Raw genomic sequence first — 20,195 nt, 5'->3', positions numbered from 1 at the left:
AGAAGGTCCCTGCTGGATCTCCTCTTTGTGAATAGAGAAGGACTAGTGGATGATGTGGTGGTTGGAGGCCGACTAGGGCACAGCCATCATGAAATAATAGAGTTCTCTATTCTTAGAGCAGCCAGGAGAGGGGCAGCAGAACTGCCATCCTGGACTTCCAAAGGGCTGACTTTGTCTTGTTTAGGCACCTGCTTGACAGGATCCCTTGGGAGATGGTCCTGAAGGGTACAGGGGTCCAGGAAGGCTGGGCGCTCTTCAAGAAGGAAATGTTAATGGCTCAGGAGCAGGTGGTTCCCAGGTGCTGTAAGAGAAGCTGGCAGCAGAGAAGACCACCCTATCTAAACAGGGAGCTTTGGCTGCAACTCAGGGAGAAAAGGAGAGTTTACCGCTTTTGGAAGAAGTGGCTAGTGACTCACAATGATTACAAAGATGCTGTGAGGCTATGCAGGGTGGAAATCAGGAGGTCTAAAGCCCAGCTGGAAATTAATCTGGCTTCAGCAATCAAGGACAACAAGAAATGTTTCTATAAGTATGTGAGCAGCAAAAGAAAGACCAGGGAGAGCCTCCATCCCCTGCTAGATGCAGGCGGAAACATGGTAACAAGTGACGAGGAAAAGGCTGAGGTGCTTAATGCCTTCTTTGCCTCAGTCTTTAATAACATGACTATTTGTACTGAGGGAATCCAGCCTTCTCAGCCAGAAGACAGAGACTGGGAGAACGACCCCCCCGCATTCCAGGAGGAGATAGTCAGTGACTTACTGCATCACATAGACACACACAAGTCTATGGGACCGGATGGGATACACCCGAGGGTGCTGAAGGAGCTGGCTGGGGTGCTCGCCAAGCCGCTTTCCATCATTTACCAGCAGTCCTGGCTGACCGGGGAGGTCCCAACAGATTGGAAATTGGCCAATGTGATGCCCATCTGTAAGAAGGGTCGGAAGGATGATCCAGGAAATTACAGGCCTGTCAGCTTGACTTTGGTGCCTGGGAAGCTGATGGAGCAGCTCATCCTGAGTTCCATCACACAACACATGCAGGACAATCAGATGATCAGGCCCAGTCAGCATGGGTTTATGAAAGGCAGGTCCTGCTTGACAAGCACGATCTCCTTCTACGACAGGGCGACCTGCTTATTGGATGAGGGAAAGGCTGTGGATGTTGTTTACCTTGACTTCAGTAAGGCCTTTGACACCATTTCCCACAGCATTCTCCTGGCAAAACTGGCTGCTCATGGCTTGGATGGGCACACGCTTTGCTGGGTAAAAAACTGGCTGGGTGGCCGGGCCCAAAGAGTTGTGGTGAACGGAGTTAAATCCAGTTGGCAGCCAGTCACGAGTGGTGTCCCCCAGGGCTCGGTTTTGGGGCCACTCCCGTTTAACATCTTTATTGATGATCTAGATGAGGGGATCGAGTGCACCCTCAGTAAGTTTGCAGATGACACCAATCTGGGTGGGAGTGTTGATCTGCTCGAGGGTAGGGAGGCTCTGCAGAGAGACCTGGACAGGCTGGAGCGATGGGCTAAGGCCAACTGTGTGAGTTTCAATAAGGCCAAATGCCGCGTGCTGCACTTGGGCCACAACAACCCCCAGCAGCGCTACAGGCTTGGGGAGGAGTGGCTGGAGAGCTGCCAGTCAGAGAAGGACCTGGGGGTGTTGATTGACAGCCGGCTGAACATGAGCCAGCAGTGTGCCCAGGTGGCCAAGAAGGCCAATGGTATCCTGGCTTGCATCAGAAATAGCGTGGCCAGCAGGGACATGGAAGTGATCTTACCCCTGTACTCGGCACTGGTGAGGCCGCACCTCGATTCCTGTGTTCAGTTTTGGGCCCCTCACTACAAAAAGGACATTGAATTACTCGAGCGTGTCCAGAGAAGGGCAACGAAGCTGGTGAAGGGTCTGGAGCACAGGTCTTATGAGGAGCAGCTGATGGAACTGGGGTTGTTTAGTCTGGAGAAGAGGAGGCTGAGGGGAGACCTCATCGCCCTCTACAACTACCTGAAAGGAGGTTGCAGAGAGCTGGGGATGAGTCTCTTTAACCAAGTAACAAGTGATAGGACAAGAGGGAATGGCCTCAAGTTGCACCAGGGAAGGTTTAGACTGGATATTAGGAAGCATTTCTTTACAGAACGGGTTGTTAGGCGTTGGAATGGGCTGCCCAGGGAGGTGGTGGAGTCCCCATCCCTGGAGGTGTTTAACAGTCAGGTCGACATAGCGCTGAGGGACATGGCGTAGTTGGGAACGGTCAGTGTTAGGTTAATGGTTGGACTAGATGATCTTCAAGGTCTTTTCCAACCTATATGATTCTGTGATTCTGTGAAGTGTGTCCGCATTTCCTTACTATGTGCCTCCTGCTCCACAAGCACACCACATTTTGAAACCTAAGATCAGAAGAGATATTTTGCCAACAGAAAAACATAATTTATGCTCCATGCTACACATGGCTTGAATAGTTTGTTAACATTACTACTTCTTCCTTGTAACTCTATTTGTCTTTCAGATGAAGACAACTATTTTTTCCTCACCAGGACATCTCCATAAAAGGAAAAATGGAGGCTGTGATTTGAGGAAAGCTTACCTTATCTTGGCTCTGCTCAACTGTTTGAAAGCAAGGAAGAAGGACTTCCATAATATCATCATTCATTCGAAGTAAGAGAAGATTGTGCCCAGGGCTAGTTACTAGGACTGATTGAAAAAGTGTAATTTTTTTTAAGCAGAGATTATTTTTCCCCCTGTGGAAATCTGAGTATTAGAATATTCTAGTGGAAAACAGAAATATTTTGGCTTAAATCCATAAAGACATTAATTTAGAAATACTTCTATTTTGCTGTATAGAAATTGCAATTTTTGGCTAAACAGGAAAAATCAGGCACCCACGTTACCTGACTCAATCCACTTAGCCACCTTTGATGACAAAGGTGGGGGGGCAGGCAGTGGCATCATTGGAGTCCTGACCTTGGTGCATCATAAAAATTATCTTGATTAGTTTGGAGCCTTTTCTGCAGAATAAAATTATAACCTACAGCATCCAAACCATGGCGTTCTGAAAGCCATAGCAAAATCCTTGCCAAATGCACACATTTTCTGATTTGATTAGAACACCTAGTTTTCACTGCCTGGTTTCTCCATGAAAAAGAAATGAAAAATTCAGGGGAAACTGGGTACTATTTGTGAGCAATAACACCTACTTTAGTTATTCAAATTATACATATAGGTGCTTTTGCATTTCTTATTACCTGATTAAGGTAGAAATACCAAGACAGCACTAAAAAACATGCCTTCTATCAGTACTGTAGCAGCTGCAACAGTTTGCAAAAGCCAGGGAGCGTGCTGTTAATAAAGTCTTTTCATCTCAACCCTGGGCTGACAGAGACTTTCTGACTTGTACAACAATTTTCTTAAAAGGCATCTCTGAAATAAGACTCAGGATTCATGTTTTCTCGAAGAATTCATGTGATTCCTGGTTTCAGTCCCCTCCCAAAATCAAGGTTAACAACTGAAAAGGATTCCAGCTAAGAAATTTTAAGCACTCCTAGTGGTCTTGTGAAAATAAGCAAGCAAAGAAATAACAGCATGCATTCCAGTTAACAAAGGTAAATGCATTGGCCTGACAGAGAGAGTAATGGTGAGAGATGCTCTTGCTTCTATCCTATGTTTCAGTGTTTGCTCCTGGTCTTCAGCATCCAAAAGTAAATCAAGACTGGCTTGGGGTCAGCTGGAATGTTCTTTCTCTCCACAAGCCCTATCTTTCCTTCTGCCTTGTGTGTGCCTTTGTGCAGATGGAGACTCTGACTGCAAGCGGAGGGTTTTGCAGAAATGGCAGCACAAGTGTGTTTGTAGAGCTCTATGGCCTTGCCCTCCCACTATTAGATCTAGTGATGGGCAGATTTGTGCAACCACCAGCAAAACGCAAGATCTGCAAAAACATCACTCAGGAGATCTTCTTCATGTATGTCCTTTTCAATAAGTCTTAAATAGAAATGAATTTTGCACTGTGCTGGCCACAAGCAGGGGAAGATTGAGCATGTCCACTCACACACTAATGTGAGGAGTGCAAATCAGCGCCATGGTTACTTGGCTTCCCAGCCCATTGCTTGGCCTTCCTGGTAGGTAAGGCTCTCCTCCATTCTCTTGCTCTTACCCTGTTCTGAATTTCATTTCTCGACTCTGGTTTGTGAGCAAGGATTGCATCATTCCATCATAACAACAGTTAATTAGGAATGAAAACCCACCCAAATCAATTACAACAAATCAAATTACTCTTAGGACAAAAATGCAGCAATGAATATTGGGGTAAAATATATGAGAAACACCTCTTGCCGGTTCAGTATTTATAGTGGCCAGCAGCCACTATAAATTCCATAGTATAGCAGGAAACAAACAGCACGTGTGAAATGATCTCATCTCTTCAAGGTGCTGATTTTATGAGCAGTTCTGTTGGTGCTTATCTTCAGACATGTAGATAGAACTACTGAACATAACAGGCTTCGGTTCCTGAGACAGAAGGAAGAGAAGAGCCCTGAATAAAGGCAGAGGGGGAAAAAAAAAAAAAAAAAAAAAAAAAAAAAGCAAGAAATTGGCTGTAAAAAAAGAACAATTAAAGGGGAAAAGATCCTTTTGTTTTGTGTTTATTTGTTTGTTTCTTCTTTAGTTTGGGGTTTTTTCCCCCCTTGTGAATGAAGTGTACTAGCCTGTAGTAGCGCTATTTTTGCAACCAAACTGTGTCCTTGGTGTTCTCCCACTTGCTTGGGAATCATCCAGAAGGTTGAAGCAGCCCATCAGCATGGAACTGTGCAGGTATGTCCCTATACGCTGCTGTCGGACGACATGTGTGACACAGAGAAGTCCTGGCAAGGCTGGTGAAATGAGGGAAAGGGGCAAGCTCAGGCTTGAGACAGGAATGAATGTTTTGGAGAACCATGGTCTATGACAGAGGCAACACAGCAGAAAGGTGATAGACAAGATAGGAATGCACCAGTGCTTTGAGCCATAGGGATTTATGGCACAGTTAATAGGACGCAGGATGTAGTGTAAGGCTTTAGAGTTAGGTCTGTGCTCAAAGCAATTCATAGTATGAGATATGGATGGTACAGATGCCCACTATTCAGGACCCCTGTAGGCTGAGGTTTAAAAAAAAAAAAAAAAGTTTAACCTACTTCACAGATCTTTGAGGGTGAAAAATTCTAACAATGATCCATTTTCAAGCCCATCTGATTGCTGACTTCCCAACTGCCCCTCCTCTGAAGGAAGAAAAGCCAGAGAAAGTCTCAGAAGAGATTAGTAGAGCTCCCTGCAAAAGCCAGGTGAATTTGGGCAAAGGTGGGCGTACAGGGAGAAGGGAACAGAAGAAAGTGAGCAGTCTTCTTCAAAGGGACTGAGGTGGTGCTGGGATGCCAGGGATGGCCATGGGGTACTCATGAGTGCTGGTGCAGAAACATTGGGATGTATACCTGAAGATATGATAGCTGAATGAAAAAGGGTTACGTTACCACAGGGAATATCCAAAGCTTTTTACCAGGAGTGTGTTCTTAGCAGCACTGAAAATATGGCTAGACTGGAGCAGATGACAGCAGGTATAAATCAATGGAGGGCAACTAATTAACAACAGTGAAGGACTCAGTCCAGTATTTCAGCTGTTGTAAGGTGCTGTGGTTGTTCTAGTCAGGGGGATTGAGACTTGGTGATGAATTGACACTATTTTAAAGGTTTCTTTGTTTTCTTAGGATGTCTGCTGGTATGGGCTGGTCTGATCTCTCTGACAGGCTCTCTGAAGAGTAAATGGCTGTGTAGGGATATGTCTATGTGGGGGAAAAATAATATTTCCCTTAAGAGAAGGATTCTGAAAAAGGCTAGGTTTTTTTTAAGACTGTGTGTTGAGGATGTGAGGCTGGTATGAAATTGCTTTCTCCGTCTGATTCCCTCCTGTCCTTCCCGAAGAACATCCGTCCGAACGGGCCAAGTTCAGACACATTTGAACAAGGTGGCGTTTGCCTTAGGATACTGGTTTCATGAGACCTGGGGCGCAAGCAGAGAGGGGAGACCAGTGTTGAGTTTTCTTTGGAGCATGTGTGTGTCAGATACCAAAGAATCAAGTCATAAGGTAAAGCCCTGCTGCCTCTCCTTCCCAGACACAAGCAGAAGAAGATACTCTTTTTTAAAATGAGGATGTTGGAAAAGGTGTGGGTCATCTCCCCCAGGGTTTCCTTCCACAGCTGAGGGAGGGTGGGAAAGGATGCATGACTTTCCTTGAACAACAATGCCTGGGAACCTGAGACAAAGGTCTTGTTTATTTTTTAATTTTAATTACTACTTAAACTTTGGATGGCTGCATGTGTTAGAAGATTTTGAGCACCCTTTTAGGAAATGTGTTTATGGAGGACAGGTTGTTTTACAGGTTAGGGGGTTTTTTTGTGAGATTGGAGAGGCAGGGACCAGAGGATGAGATATGCTGGGGATTTTAAAGCACAGCTGGACTGAATGCCAGCAATGCTCACAAGTGCAGTCCCTAAATGCATATAAATGATTGTGGGAGAAATTCAGACTAATGAACACAAAGTGCTTGTTTGTTGTTTTTTTTATAAACAAAGAACACTGAAGGAAAATTAACATGATTGGGGAAAATAAGGAGGTGAACTTGAATACCTTCCTGCAGTAAATGGATTTTGTCAGCTTTAATGTATGTACCAATGACACTTCAGGTGTAAATGAGGACTTGAAAGCTCTTAAATCTGAAGATGGAAGCTGATTAAATATGATATTCTTCCTGTATTTAAATTAGGCTTAGGAACTACTAGATGATCACTTAAACCCCAGCTGATCCATCATTTCTGTGGTTTATTAGTCCTTAATTTCTCCAGCTATTTTGAAGGAATTGATTGTTATTGTCCTGTTAAGCAGCTTCACTGAATTACTTTTGGGTCAGCATTGTTAGCTTTCCATGCAGGTACAAATCAAGATCTCTGCATGAAGAGAAAAGATGACCATGTTTTGAAAGCAACAAATAAATAAGAGAGAAAACTCATATTCAGTGTAAACGTTTAAAAGTAATTTCATAATAACTATTTGCTAAAACAAACAAACAAGCAAGCTAACTCAAAATATTGTATTACATGCATGTTGCCTTTGTATGATACCTTTATGGAGAACTAATTACTGAAGATTTTCCAGGACTACTATATTAAATTCAGTTTGGGTTTCACTGATTGTGAGACTCTTCATTTTTCAGATAATTTCTTTGCATTCATAACACTATTCATGTCTCTGAGGAGAGACAGGGAGGTGGTAAATATCGGGTAGAACCTAAATTACTGCACTGTTTGTCGGTACAGAATAAAAGCCTGAAGGTTTTCAGCATGCAGTGAATAGATCAATGTGTATTAGGAGTAGAAAGAGCCTCCCTGGTTATCCAGGCTCATCCCTGCAGGCTGTAAGTTGTGAGTGATTCAGCTACCTGTACTTGAGCTTGGACTTACTTTTAACCCTCTTGCAATTAAGTCAGGTCACAGGACTGTTTGGAAGCGCAGTGCTTTTTCACTGCTTTGTGGAGACAAACTGCTCATAAGTTGAATGAGGGTGTGTTTGGGTAGCCTCCTCAGGCTGCAGATGCTGTACACAGAGATCACTGTCTACACTGTTCAGTGCCTTCTCCCACCTGGACATCACTGTATCCTCTGCCCTGCTTCAACCAAGAGAAATACGGTTAGCAAAGGGTGGCTATTCAAACTGTGTTTAACTACAGTATTGACTTTGGCTGAGACAGGCCAGGGAGTACTCATCTCATGAGAGTGGCTCAGCTGGCAGATCTGGAGGTGAGTAATCCACAGCAGCAAACAGCAGAGGCTACCCTGATTGGGGAGCAAGAGGGTAGGTGAAGGGCTGTAACATTTCCAGATAGCAGAGCTGATGCTGAAAACAGATGTGCAAATAAGTCCTGGTGCCATGGGCCATGTTCACCCTTCTTTTGAGGCAAACAACAGCACATGCCTGATGCAAGGCAATTTTTCATTTCAGCATATACAAATTTGCCAGCCAAGAGGACAAAGGGAAACTTTCCCTAACAAATCCTTACCTATGAGCAGGATCTGTCGAAGGCACTGGCCTACTGTCTCCAGGGAAGCATGGCTCCTGCCCTGGTAAATAAAATACAGGGTTAATTCCCAGTGCAGCGCTTAGGCCACTGTTCGGATCTGAAGCACTTATTATTAGGTCCTTTAATCTGGATATGAAAATGGGGCTGCCCATTTAGAAACTGCAAACTCTTTGGCTTTGAATGTCCACCTCTTAAGAGAGAGAATTGCTTACACCCACCCACTAGTTTTCTGATCCCTGGATATTGCTGTCTTCCAGGAGAACTGCTTGAAATGTTAAGTTGCTGAAAATAAAGCAGGGGGTAGTTCTGCTGCTTGGCACAGGCTGTGGGTTTCTGTTCAACTTATGCTTCATGCTTCCAAGGGAAGTTGAAGCAGGTATCCTTTGACTGTGTGACGGAGAGCTGAGATGCTTTTGGGACCAGATGCATCTAACTGGAGTGCCAAAGTCAACTGAGGAGCTTCACCTTGTGCTCTCTGTATACAGCTCTCCTGATGCTGTAGAGAGAGCTTAAAGCTAGCCTAGATGAACTGGGCTTTTAGAGACCAAGATTTGATGCTGAGCACAGCACAGGGCACATGAACACCAAGTTCTTTGCTCTGTAGCCCATTTCTAATTACAAGAGCCATTCACTCCTCCTAAGTTGCCTATTACAATGATTAGCTTAGAACTCCTCTGTTACAGACTAGTCTTAGAAGTCTTTTATTTGCAGTTGCTTAACACTAACAAAAAAATTTTCTGTCTCTTCTTTTTGCAGTGATGATCTAATGACAAGGATAGCATTTGCCATAAACTAGTTCCATGCTGGTTGCTTTCAGTAAGACTTCTATCAGATGAAAAGATGAAATGAGGTTTTGCTCTGCCAGCAGGAGGAGGTAAGAGAAACTGGCTTGTAAACAATGAACAATTATGCTGGGAATTAACTTCCAAGGATAGGACAGACTCTTTTGTAATATAACCAGACAGAAATTAATGATGGGCAAAAGTATAAGGTTTCTCCCAATCACATCCAAGTCAATCAGAATGCTCAGTTTCTCTTGTCTGTTTTGCAGCTGAGCTAGAGGTTTGTACTTCTCTTCCAGCAAAATTTTAATGTGTCAAGTCCACGCTCAGTATAAGCACATGGATTTTATGGCCTTCACAGTATTGCTGCTGCTTTTTTTTTCTTTTTTAAGAGTGGAGGAAAAAGGAAAATTGTGAAACAGGAGGCTAATTAGAGAAAACGGGCTTAATTTGGAAGCCACAGGTACCTCTTTTATAAGCTTTTGTTGAGCTTTTGCCCACAGTAAATTTATACAAGCTTTGGATAGACGGTAAATCTCTGTTTGCTATGGCCTGGTTTAAATGGGAAGCTTTCAGCACTACATTGCTGACAGCTAAGGGCACAGATGAGGTAATAAAACCAACAAGTCCTGGGAAATGCCCACTCAGCTGGGAGAAACATTTCCTTGGATCCTTTGTTGTTTTGAATCCATGTAAAATAGCATTCATTGTTTCACCAAGATGCTTGGTAGCTACATGTCTGTGGGTTTAAGAAAGGCTGTTATGAGGTTTGATTCCTCAGCTCTCTGCTGCCTTCTATCTTGCCAGTCAGGCATTTCAGACCTCTTTCAAAAAGACTGGCATTTATTATCACAATTTTCTTGCAGGTCCTGGCCAGTCTGCTTCTGGAAGGTTTCGCTGAAGAGAATTGAATGCTGATTGAACTGAACTGCCTGAATTGAATGAAACATGACCTGTATACACCTGTTAATTGGATGGGAGTCACTTAGGTGAATTACTATTAAAAAAGTAAAAATCAAAGCAATGCAATCGCATTTACAAATTGTGGTTGTATTTGATGGAAGTATCTAATTAGATGATCAGAATGTAGTGTTGTGGCTTGCACAATGCTGAGACTGACCTTGAGCAAACCCTGACAAACCCACTTTTCAACAGGATCAATTCACATTGAATGTGATGGGTGTATGGATTCCCCTATGGTACAGGCTCACCAAAGAGGGCTGCTGGTGGCAGGGCAAATGGTAACGTCCCACTACTGCTTACTAGCAGCGTCATGTGAGCTTTTACTCATCTGGGGATAGGAATCATCTGTCATGATCTCCAACTTCAAACCAAGGCTACATCTTCACCCGCTCTGTCCAAACTACACAGAAAGCACTTAATCTGGAGAGATGAGAAATAACTCTCACTTGCAGGGACTTCAGCTGCATGGTGGATAGTCCAGCATATGTTTCTGCCTAGGCCTCAGTTGCTTAGGAAAAAGGCCTGCTAAGGCTCTTAGCTGATACAGTCACAGTCTAGCAGCTCTGGCATTAACATTTAGAGAGCCTCAGTTAGGCCTCTGGTGTTGCCCTAACGACTAACACATTAACAGCTCTGCAAATCCATGTGCAAGGGAATTACCTGCCTAAAAAGCACTGTGAAAATCTGGTCACAGATGTCTTGTGTTACATACCCAAGAGCTAAGACACAATTAGTGAATGCTTAGTGTCTCTTCATCTCTACACCATCACTGTAAAAGTGGAGTAAATTGCACCTGCTGGATGAAGATGCATGGCTTGGTTGAAAAGGGTATGAGATCTCTGTGCAAAGGTTTGTGTTAAATTTGTTATACCTCTTAGCAAATGTGTTGGAGTTGCAAGGAAAGCAGTCTTGGCATAGGATGGGGATGGACCAATGGCACTGTCTAGAGAAAAAAAAAACCAAACAAACCCACAACAAAAAAACATATCCCTGCTAAATACTGAAATCCACCCTTATCATTAGGATGGTGGTAATACCAGCTCCCAGGTAAATCTGAATGCTGAAGAAAAGCTCAGCTGCTGAACTTCAGCCCTCCACTGGTGTGGAGTGAATTTCCTTTACGAACCAGAATGGCTGTGCTTCCCTGGGGCAACAGAGGTGGCAGTCTTCCCCGTGAAGAAAGTGGTTTTAGCATGGCACTTATTTTATTGAAATACTGTGCTCTTTCAGAAAGTCTGCAGGTCAGACTTGAGCCTGAAAAGCAGATGTGGTAGACAGATAAATAAAATAGAGATAGTAAAGAGCTCAACAGTAACAGATGGGCTGAGCCCAGGCTCTGGAAGTGATTCAATAGAAATAATCAGGTTGAAAAGTTGAACTAATGAAGACTTCTTGGAGATGCAGGCAAAACTAGACTCAGTCCATATTTTTCTTTCTTTTTTAAATAAAAAATACAATTAAGATTTCTATACCTTAAAGAAAGGAAGAAAAAGCTGTTCCTGCTGTTTCTTCTTCTTTTTTTAAAAAATAAAACCTCTTCATCTGAGCTCAGCATTGTAACTACTGTAATTCTGAAGAACATTTGAGGAAATGTTTGTAAGGTCTCAACAGACTGGAGGCAAAATTGATTTGGGGAAATGACAAATGGCCATTAATCCAGGAAACCCTGGCCCTTTAATGAAATGATTTAAAGGGCAGCACAGGAAAAGATGATCAAAGGCAGATCCTTTCTTAGAAACTACAAATGTGGAGAAAAGATAAGAAGAGTGAACAAGTCTCTGATTGTCTTTTACAATGAGATTATTACTCTGTGTGATCATTAGATATGAATGAGGTCTTTTAATCATTGTAGCTAGGCCTATTGGGTGAATTCTAACAGAGGTGTTAATGTAATTTCTTTAATATTAATAAAGATATCCCCTCCCTCACCAAATAACTCACTATTTGTTTTGACTTGCAGTCATGGCAGAGCAATGGGATGATATTGTTTGTCAGCTTTTGGCCATTTCCTTTGGCTAGTGAATGAATGATGACACCCTTGCCACTCTGAAATTTCTGTCAGAGCAATTTGCACCTTTCTCATTGAGCTATCTCTGTGCAAAGCTCATCCTTTATCCATCACTTCCTTTAATTGTGTATTTGCTATAAGACAGTTTGTGAAAATCTGAATCCTGAACCATGCCTGTATCCCACAGGTCAGGCCCAGGTTTGGTGTATATAGTCCCAGTTTGTGGAGTCATGGGATTACACTGCTGTTTCTGTTCAACTTTGAGGTGAAACAGTAAGTTCCCAGCTCTCACGTCTGTGCTGGAAGCCTTAAAAAATCAGCATGTAAATAAGTCAATTATTTCTTCCCAAGATAGCAGACAGCCTGAAACCATAACTCTGAAAGTGGAACTTTCCCTCTGTATTTTTAATAACATCTCAAAACAATAATGGGGATATCTTGGAGAGGGGGAAGAAGGAGATGAGGCAGTTTCTTATCTTTAGCATCTGAGATGGAGATGATAATTTGGGCAAGTAAGAGATCATACCTAAGTCAGTGGAAGTAAAGCTGGATACCAGGCATGTTGTAAGCTGACACCAAAGTGGTGGCTGGATTTCCAAGCCACCAGCAGTGTGGTCCAATGTGAAATGCAGATACAGGGACTTTATGTATTCCTTGATGACTCAGCTGAACCCCTAAATGGCTAAATTGTCTCAGGGCTTAAATTTACCATTGTAGGCTGCTGTCCACAGTTGGGCTCTGTCACACTGGTAACTACTGGTGTCTCAGGGACTACTAGATTTCTAGGTTCTATGGGGATCTGCCCCATTCTCAGCTTTCCACCCTGCAGCTGCTCAGCTGCTCCCTACAACTGATTAGTCTAGAATCTCTTTGCACCATGTTACATCAGTGTATATTTCCATATCTGGACATTTCTGATGCATATGACAACATAAATGTCTTGTGCTGCCCTTTCTTGGGCCTCTGATAGACGACAGACATGCTGTAATCTTTTATCCAACTGCTATTCAGTTTCATTCTCAAATGCCTTATTACATCATTTGCACAGCCACACTAATTAGACATGATACTTCTCATGGTTTCCGAGCATTGCTTCAGCCTGCTCCACTTCACTGGAAAATCTCTCTCTCATCATTCCAATCTCATTGCTGCCTTCCCTGAAACTGCCTTCAGTATTTCCTGCACTTCCCAGCTGGGCACCAAACTTGTTGAATCTACCTCTGTCCTGCAGTGGAAGAGAGAGGTATAATGGACATTGCCTCTGCATTATTGGCATTTGACATTTTGTGATAACAGCTCCCTCTATCAGCTTCCTGAAGGTACTGAATAATAATACTGGAAAAAGAGCCATCCCCTCTGAAAACCTGCAAAATTATCCTAATAAAATCAGTAATGACATCTAGTATTAAAATAGCACATATCTATCTCCTACAGAGAAAATGCAGACCTCCATTGGCACAGTGAATGCCAAATACATTCCATACGGTGGCTTGAAGACTGACCTTAAAGCATTATCTGTCCCTTTTCTTAGGGTAGTGCTCCTCATGTATTAATTCCTTTGAAGCACCAGCCCAGAAATTGAAAATGTTGTGAAAGAAATACAATACATAAGTGCTTAGTTGATTTAAGGTGCAGAACACAGAAATTATGGGATTCTGGATACTGCTTAATTAAAAGGATTACTGGCAGCAGTGGTTTCCAAGGAGGAATTTCCAATCTTAATTGAAAAATCAAATGTACTGGTGGAGAGAAGTGTTTTTCTATCATAAAAACTAATAGCAGCTCCCTTGCTTTACCTGACAGTTTGCCTTTGCCTCCTGAGATAATTGTCCTATTTTGCATGGATGTGCAGACATAGTTTCACTGCTGATCACTAAGCTGCCATATACATTTGCTAAGTGCTCACAGTATAAAATAGCATATATGGTAGAACCCTATTGATCATGTACCATAAATCAATTACTTTTCCCTCCAGATGAGAGTGGAAAGTAATTATTCTGGGAAGGGACATTGTGACCTCAGAGATCATAGTCATATTGCAGCATTAGAAAACCAGATTTTCTATTATGGTCATATTTTTCTCCCTGAAGTCAAAATAATTTAATCTTAATTCATAAGTAATAATTATTTCCACACTGATGATGTTTTAACATATCACATCTGAGCTATGTACACTAAAGTAGACCTTGCAAATGCATTTAAGGGTGACACACTTCTACAATGTTAAAAGCTACAATCAACCAAACAAAAAAAGTTGATTTAACTGTTTGCCATCACATAAAGTAGACTGCATTAGAATTGGTCTTCAGCATCTCTGCATGGCTATTATTGAAGCCATGCAGGAAAGTTAGAGATCTAAATCCATCAGATAGTTTTGGAAGCCTGAAAGAATTTCAAAAGTATGAGGTTGAGTTCAGACCTAGCTCAGGGTTTTATGTTCTTCATCCACCTGTGGAGCAACCCAACTTTAGATGCAATGGAATGGCTCATTTGTATATCAACATCAGGAATGAAACCAGGGAGGGCTAAACCTGGGAGTTCCTGCACACTAACCTACGAGGCATCATGCTGATCGATGAAGAAATGCCACATCCATCACCCAGTCTACAGAAGGCAACACTTCAATGCAGACTCTATAACAAGAGGGCAGGGAAAAGCATTTATGCTGTGATCTCTGCACATTACAGTGTTCAAAGTGAGGAAGACAACAGGACATGTGTTTCTAATCTTGAGTTTCTGCTGTAGTCATTTTTACCTGTATTATTGGGACATCTTGAAGGAAAATAGTGGGTGATGTGCTGTATGTGAATGTCATCTGCTACAAGGATGCTGGTTTTATCCTCCCTCTCATCTCACGGTTATTCTCCCTTTATTTTCTTCCACATGGCTTTACAAGCTGTTTTCACATGCTGCAATTTAGGTCTAGCTCAGGTATCAAGAAGAATTTAAGTCCTATTTCTTGATCAAGAATTTTAGTCACGTCCAGCTCTCAGTAACTGCTATTATTTCTAGTAACATTTATTGTTATAACTAGATTTATTAATATTTTCTAATAAACTGGAAATAAAGGTTTCTTATATTTCCTTGTAAAACCTCTAAGAGCTGCAGCTTGAGTCTCTGTAAAATACATGAAATGAGAAAATAGTTAATGTCTGGATGCAGCAGCCAACATAGTGTGAAATTCAACTCTGTAATGGCAACGACGTAATTCCATAACATTCCCGCTCTTTATATAGATAAGATTTTTAGCTACAGTTCTGTTCTAGTTATGCCAAACTCATGTTGTTCTAATCTGTTAATGGAATGGCTAACTTTCCAGTTAAGTTTTGGTTTTGTTAATAAAAATACTGCTGCTAGATTTTGAGCAGTAGGGTCTGAGAATCACTGCAGTAGCAGATAAAATTTCCCCTTCCTAAAGAAACACTACCAATGCTTTACTTCTGGAAGAAATTCAGCCAGTGAGTAGTGGCAGGAGTGAAATGAATAAACCACATGAAACAAAATGAGTTAATGAATTAAAAGTAGAAGGTGGGAGGAAAAACACTTATTTTATGTGACTGTGAGCATGTCTGAAGCTTCCCTGTGGAGCTGTGAGCAAAAGGGGGTGGAGATGGACATGGAGGCTGAGAGTGCTGTTTTTGCAGGTGTGTTTGGTTCCCAAAGGCTACAGCTCATCCTTTTGTTATGCCTGGAAGATGCAGAGTCTCATTCCCAAACCAGCAGTATTTCCTCTTGGAATACAGAATGAAGTTTTTCAGTAATATAAAAAGGAAATTAATTTCAGGTCATTTCAACTCAAAAACAAACAAATGGAGCCCTTAAGGAATTGAGTACCTCTAGCAGAACTCTTTTTGCCTAGAGTTATCCAGATAACAAGGCTCATCAGACCTTCTGCTGAAATTCTTATTTGTGGATGTGTACCTTGGAATAAACAGTTTTGTGAGTAGCAGAACTGATGAAATCTTATTCCCTATGATTTTTTTACCTCCTCTGAGGCTGCCCTGCATTATAAATAAGTTAAGCTCCCTTCCAGACCTCTCTTCAATGCCAGGTAATGCATTACCTGGCAAAGGCTATGATTCAGCTAGAATATTACCCTTACTGATTGCTTCACCTGATCCTGCTGGTGGTCAGCTGGTGTCAAGCATGATGTGAAACAGCTGAGTGGTCCTCTAGGTAAAGGTATCACTAGGTAAAGTGAAATACAGGTACAGATTTGTATTTGATGCAAAGGTTGATGTGTCTGAATTAACTCAATAAATGTTAATCTAGCATATGAATCAGGTTTACTTTAAAAGAATCTAGGTATTGGTGTTCTTAACTGTTAATTTTAATTGATGATAGTAATACATCGGATTTTAATGTCATTTCTGCACCCTGAAGTGAGATTTTTTTAGGTCTCTCCTGTATTTTCTTGCTATCTGGTCTCTCTTAAGCCGTCCTGGTTTAGCTGGGATAGAGTTCATTTTCACAAGAAGCTGGGAGGGGGCACAGCCAGGATAACTGACACAACTAGCCAAGGGGATATTCAATACTATATGATGTCATCATGCTTGGTATATAAACTGGGGGAGCTGGCTGGGGGGAGGGGAGTGATTGAGGCTCAGGAACAGGCTTCACATGGGGTGATGAGCAATTGCATTGTGCATCACTTGCTTTATATATTCTTTCATTATTATTATTCTCTCTTTGTGGTGTTCTATTAAACTTTCCTTATCTTGACCCATGAGTTTTTTTACCTTTCTTCTGATTCTCCTCCCCATCCCACAGGGGGAGATGAGTAAGCAAGGGAGCACATGGTGCTTAGTCACTGGCTGGGCCTAAACCATGATGTAAGCTCAGCTCTTTGGCCTACAGAACTCATTCAAAGATCTCTGATTACTTTAATATATGTGAGAAATAGTGCTATTGTATCTGCACACTCTTGTAAAGAGATCCTGAAAGTCTGGCATAACTTTGAGTCATCTAATATTAGCCCCTCTGCTGTTTGCTGTTAAGTGACTGTTGTTGCCTTCAAGGCTGAAGCACAGTTTCTCACTGGGGCTGGAAATTGGAAAAGATGAGACAAATTTTCTTTCTCTGTTTGTTTTCCTTTTTTCCTTCTCGATCTCTGTCTCCTCCAAAGTTGCTCTTGATGTCTTTGCTCATTTTCCACTGAATTTGACCTACCCATGCTTTACTTGTGTCCCTCCTTCCAGAATTTCAGCTTTCTTTACCCCAGCTACCAAGAGCTTATCGAAAGTCTGCTTTGACATTTAAAGCTATTTCTGTTTTTTGGCCCTGACTGTGTCTGTGATTTGTTGACTCATTCCTCTTCACAAGCTGTATGATCTAGTGATTAAGTGAAGGTAACTGCCATAGGCTTTAGCTCTGTCTGTTTTACAGAGTGAGGAGTAAGGGTTGTTGGGCTCAAAAGGAGAATGGATGTACCTATAGCCTGAGATTAACTTCATGCAGAACATGTTTTTTGTGATCTGTTATTGTGACAATTCAGTCTGTAAGCACTACCTGAACCACCCATACTGTCTGAATTGGAGGAAAGCATTCCTGATCTCTGCCCATGTCAGAATCCCACCTTGTTCAGCATGTCATGCTGGGAAAGATCTGAAGTCCAGGACAGAGGCAAACGTTCATTCCCTTCTGGGGCAGAACCTAAACAAAGAGATGGCAATATGTGATTGTGACTAACCAGTAAACCCCTACAATGGAAGAAGGTTCAGTGGAGCTGGGCAAGGGCATGGGTCCCTGAAGCTCAGAGAATAATGGCAGGGTGTGACTGACCACACCTGTTGCAAAAAAAACTGACTTAATCTCAACACAAAGGAGTTCAGAGGCTGGCTTTTGTTTTACTTAAACAGCTATCAACAGTTGAGTGATCAATTGATGGTGTAAATGTTTCTCCCTGAGCTCATTTAAAGAGTGTGACTGTCTCCCTGATTTAGGAGACCATCATAGGGGGAGTGAATTTGTGGCTAAGCCCAACATATAGTAAAAAAAAATAGAAAACTAACAAAATAATTTCAAAGAGGAAGATGGGTTTGAGCTGGCTCAAACACATATATAAACCCACATATTCCTTCCTGTCTATTAGGGATGCCCAGTGTCATGATGGTCAGCATATTACAGAGACCAGTAGCGGGAACCGTGTTAGTATTGTGATGGGAGTGTGTATTGCAATTGATGTATTTTTCTAAGTATAACTTAACATTTGTGTTATGTTTTCAGTATATTTTGTATCACTACACTGACTTGCAGAAACATGACTCCACAACCTATAAGGTTATAAAGTAGGTATGTTTATTCAGCACTGAGACGCACAGGGGATCGCTCCACCACAAACGTGCGCACCTCTCGTGGCACCTTGTCTTGGTTTAACGCTACAAAGCATCACATATTCATAATACGCCTATACATATGCATGACCTATCCCTGCTTCGTATTATAATGAGCCTGAAAGTCTTTTTCATGTGTCCTGCCCCAGTCTCCTCCTAGCTGCGTCTGCACAGTGTGTCCCGGTGGTCGTGGGCTGGGGTTGCAGTGATGAAGTAGCTCCTCTTCCTCACTGTTGAACTTTTTACCTCGGTTTCTTGTGCAGTCTCTGTAGCCTGCTGGACTCGGGCCAGACCATAGCGTTGGTTTTGACCAGTTGTTAGAGCTGTCTTCCTATTCCATCAGGAGGCGTTCCCTCACAGCTTCCATTAATCAAGCTTTCCATATTGTTCTGCTCTCTGGCCCATCAACTATGATCTATTATCCTATTTAATCTTAGTTATCTTTTAACTAATGGGCCTCTAGCCCCTAGCCTGATCTCTAAGTCTTCCATCTTTATCTCTAAACTAAGTTATACCTTCATTTCTTGAGTGCCTAATTTCTATATCTTATTTTAATTTCCTAGCTCCTCATCTCAACACTACATCAGAAATCCCATATAACATCAACTATCTTCAAACAAGTAAATTTGATGTTAAACATTACACCCTCCATGTGCGGACTCTAAAAGAACCTGGTCTGACAAACAAAAAAAAAAAAAAAGAGAGAGGAGAGTATTGGACTCTGAAAGTGATGGGCAGACACTGTTATGGGACTTGAGAATTCAAGCTTATTCTTGCTTTTGTCACTGAACTACTTGATAACCTTGGGCATGTCACTTTCCCCCCTTTCTTCTTGTGTTTTTAACTCTTAGTTTTGTCACAGGATACTGCCTAAATCAGCCCAGCTGTCCTGGTTTAAGCCCGGACAGCAACTGAGCACTACTCAGCCACTTACTCACTCCTTCTCCCTCAGGGATGAGGAGGAGAAATTACAATGAAAGGCTTGGGGACTGAGACAAAGACAGGGAAGGATGACTCTCGATTATGGCCACAAGCAAAAGACAGACTCGACTGGAGAAAAAAGATCAATTTAATTTGAACAGCACCACGACCACTAATGAACCGATCCAACAGAGTAGGACAGTAAGAAATACAAGCACATCTTAAAAACACCTTCCCCCCACCCCTTCCTCTCTTCAGGCTCAGCTTTGCTCCAGATTTCTCTACCTTCTCCCCGCCAGCAATGCAGGGGGCAGGGAAGGAGGGTTGAGGTCAGTTCATCACATGTTGTTTCTGCTGCTCCCTCCTCCTTAGGGGGAGGACTCCTCACACTCTTTCCCTGCTCCAGCGTGGGGTCCCTCCCATGAGAGGCAGTCTTCCATGAACTTCTCTGACATTGGGCCTTACCATGGGCTGCAGCTCTTCACAAACTCTCCTGGCGTGGGTCCTTATCATAGGCTGCAGTCCTTCAGGAACAGGCAGCTCCAGCGGGGCTTCTCGCTGAGTCCCAGCCTTCTTTGGGCACAGCTACCTGCTCAGGCGTGGGGTCTTCCATGGACTGAAGGTGGGCATCTGCTCCACTGGGAGCATGCAGACCTCCGTGGGCTGCAGAGGCACAGCCTGCCCTCTCACCACAGGCTGTAGGGGAGTGTCTGCTCTGGCGCACCTCTCCCCCTTCCTCTTTCTTCCACTGACCTCAGTGTTTGCATAGGTGTCTCACAACTCCTCCTCTCAGGTTCCCCTTCTTAAATACGTTATTACAGAGGTGCAACCACCATCACTAATTGGCTCGGTCTTGGCCAGAGGCAGGTCCGATTTGGAGCCAGGGGAGCTTCTAGAAGCTTCTCACAGAAGCCACCTCTGCAGTCCCCTCCCCTGCTACCAAAATCCTGCCACACACAAACCCCACACACTAGATAACTATACTTGTAATCTACATAACTTAGGGAAACACAGAAAGTGTTTGTACCAGCACAGCTAGACCCATATGAGGACTTATGCTAGCCTGGCTATGTAGGCCAAAGTCATATTTTTAAGTGACGT

The 20,195-nt window shown here is 42.7% G+C and overlaps 1 long non-coding RNA gene across 1 annotated transcript; it reads left to right on the top strand.

Moving 5' to 3' along the window:
- Window positions 1-8,792: 8,792 nt before the first annotated feature.
- LOC141942174 (uncharacterized) lies at window positions 8,793-9,897 on the top strand. Its single transcript, XR_012628553.1, has 2 exons — window positions 8,793-8,962; window positions 9,737-9,897. It is a non-coding gene; the product is annotated as an uncharacterized LOC141942174 (long non-coding RNA).
- Window positions 9,898-20,195: the final 10,298 nt, after the last annotated feature.

Source organism: Strix uralensis, chromosome 4 (assembly GCF_047716275.1).
Source record: "Strix uralensis isolate ZFMK-TIS-50842 chromosome 4, bStrUra1, whole genome shotgun sequence".
In the NCBI taxonomy this organism is placed as follows: Eukaryota; Metazoa; Chordata; class Aves; order Strigiformes; family Strigidae; genus Strix; species Strix uralensis.
Note: the sequence above shows the minus strand (reverse complement) of the source record. Positions and strands in the feature narration are given on the sequence as shown.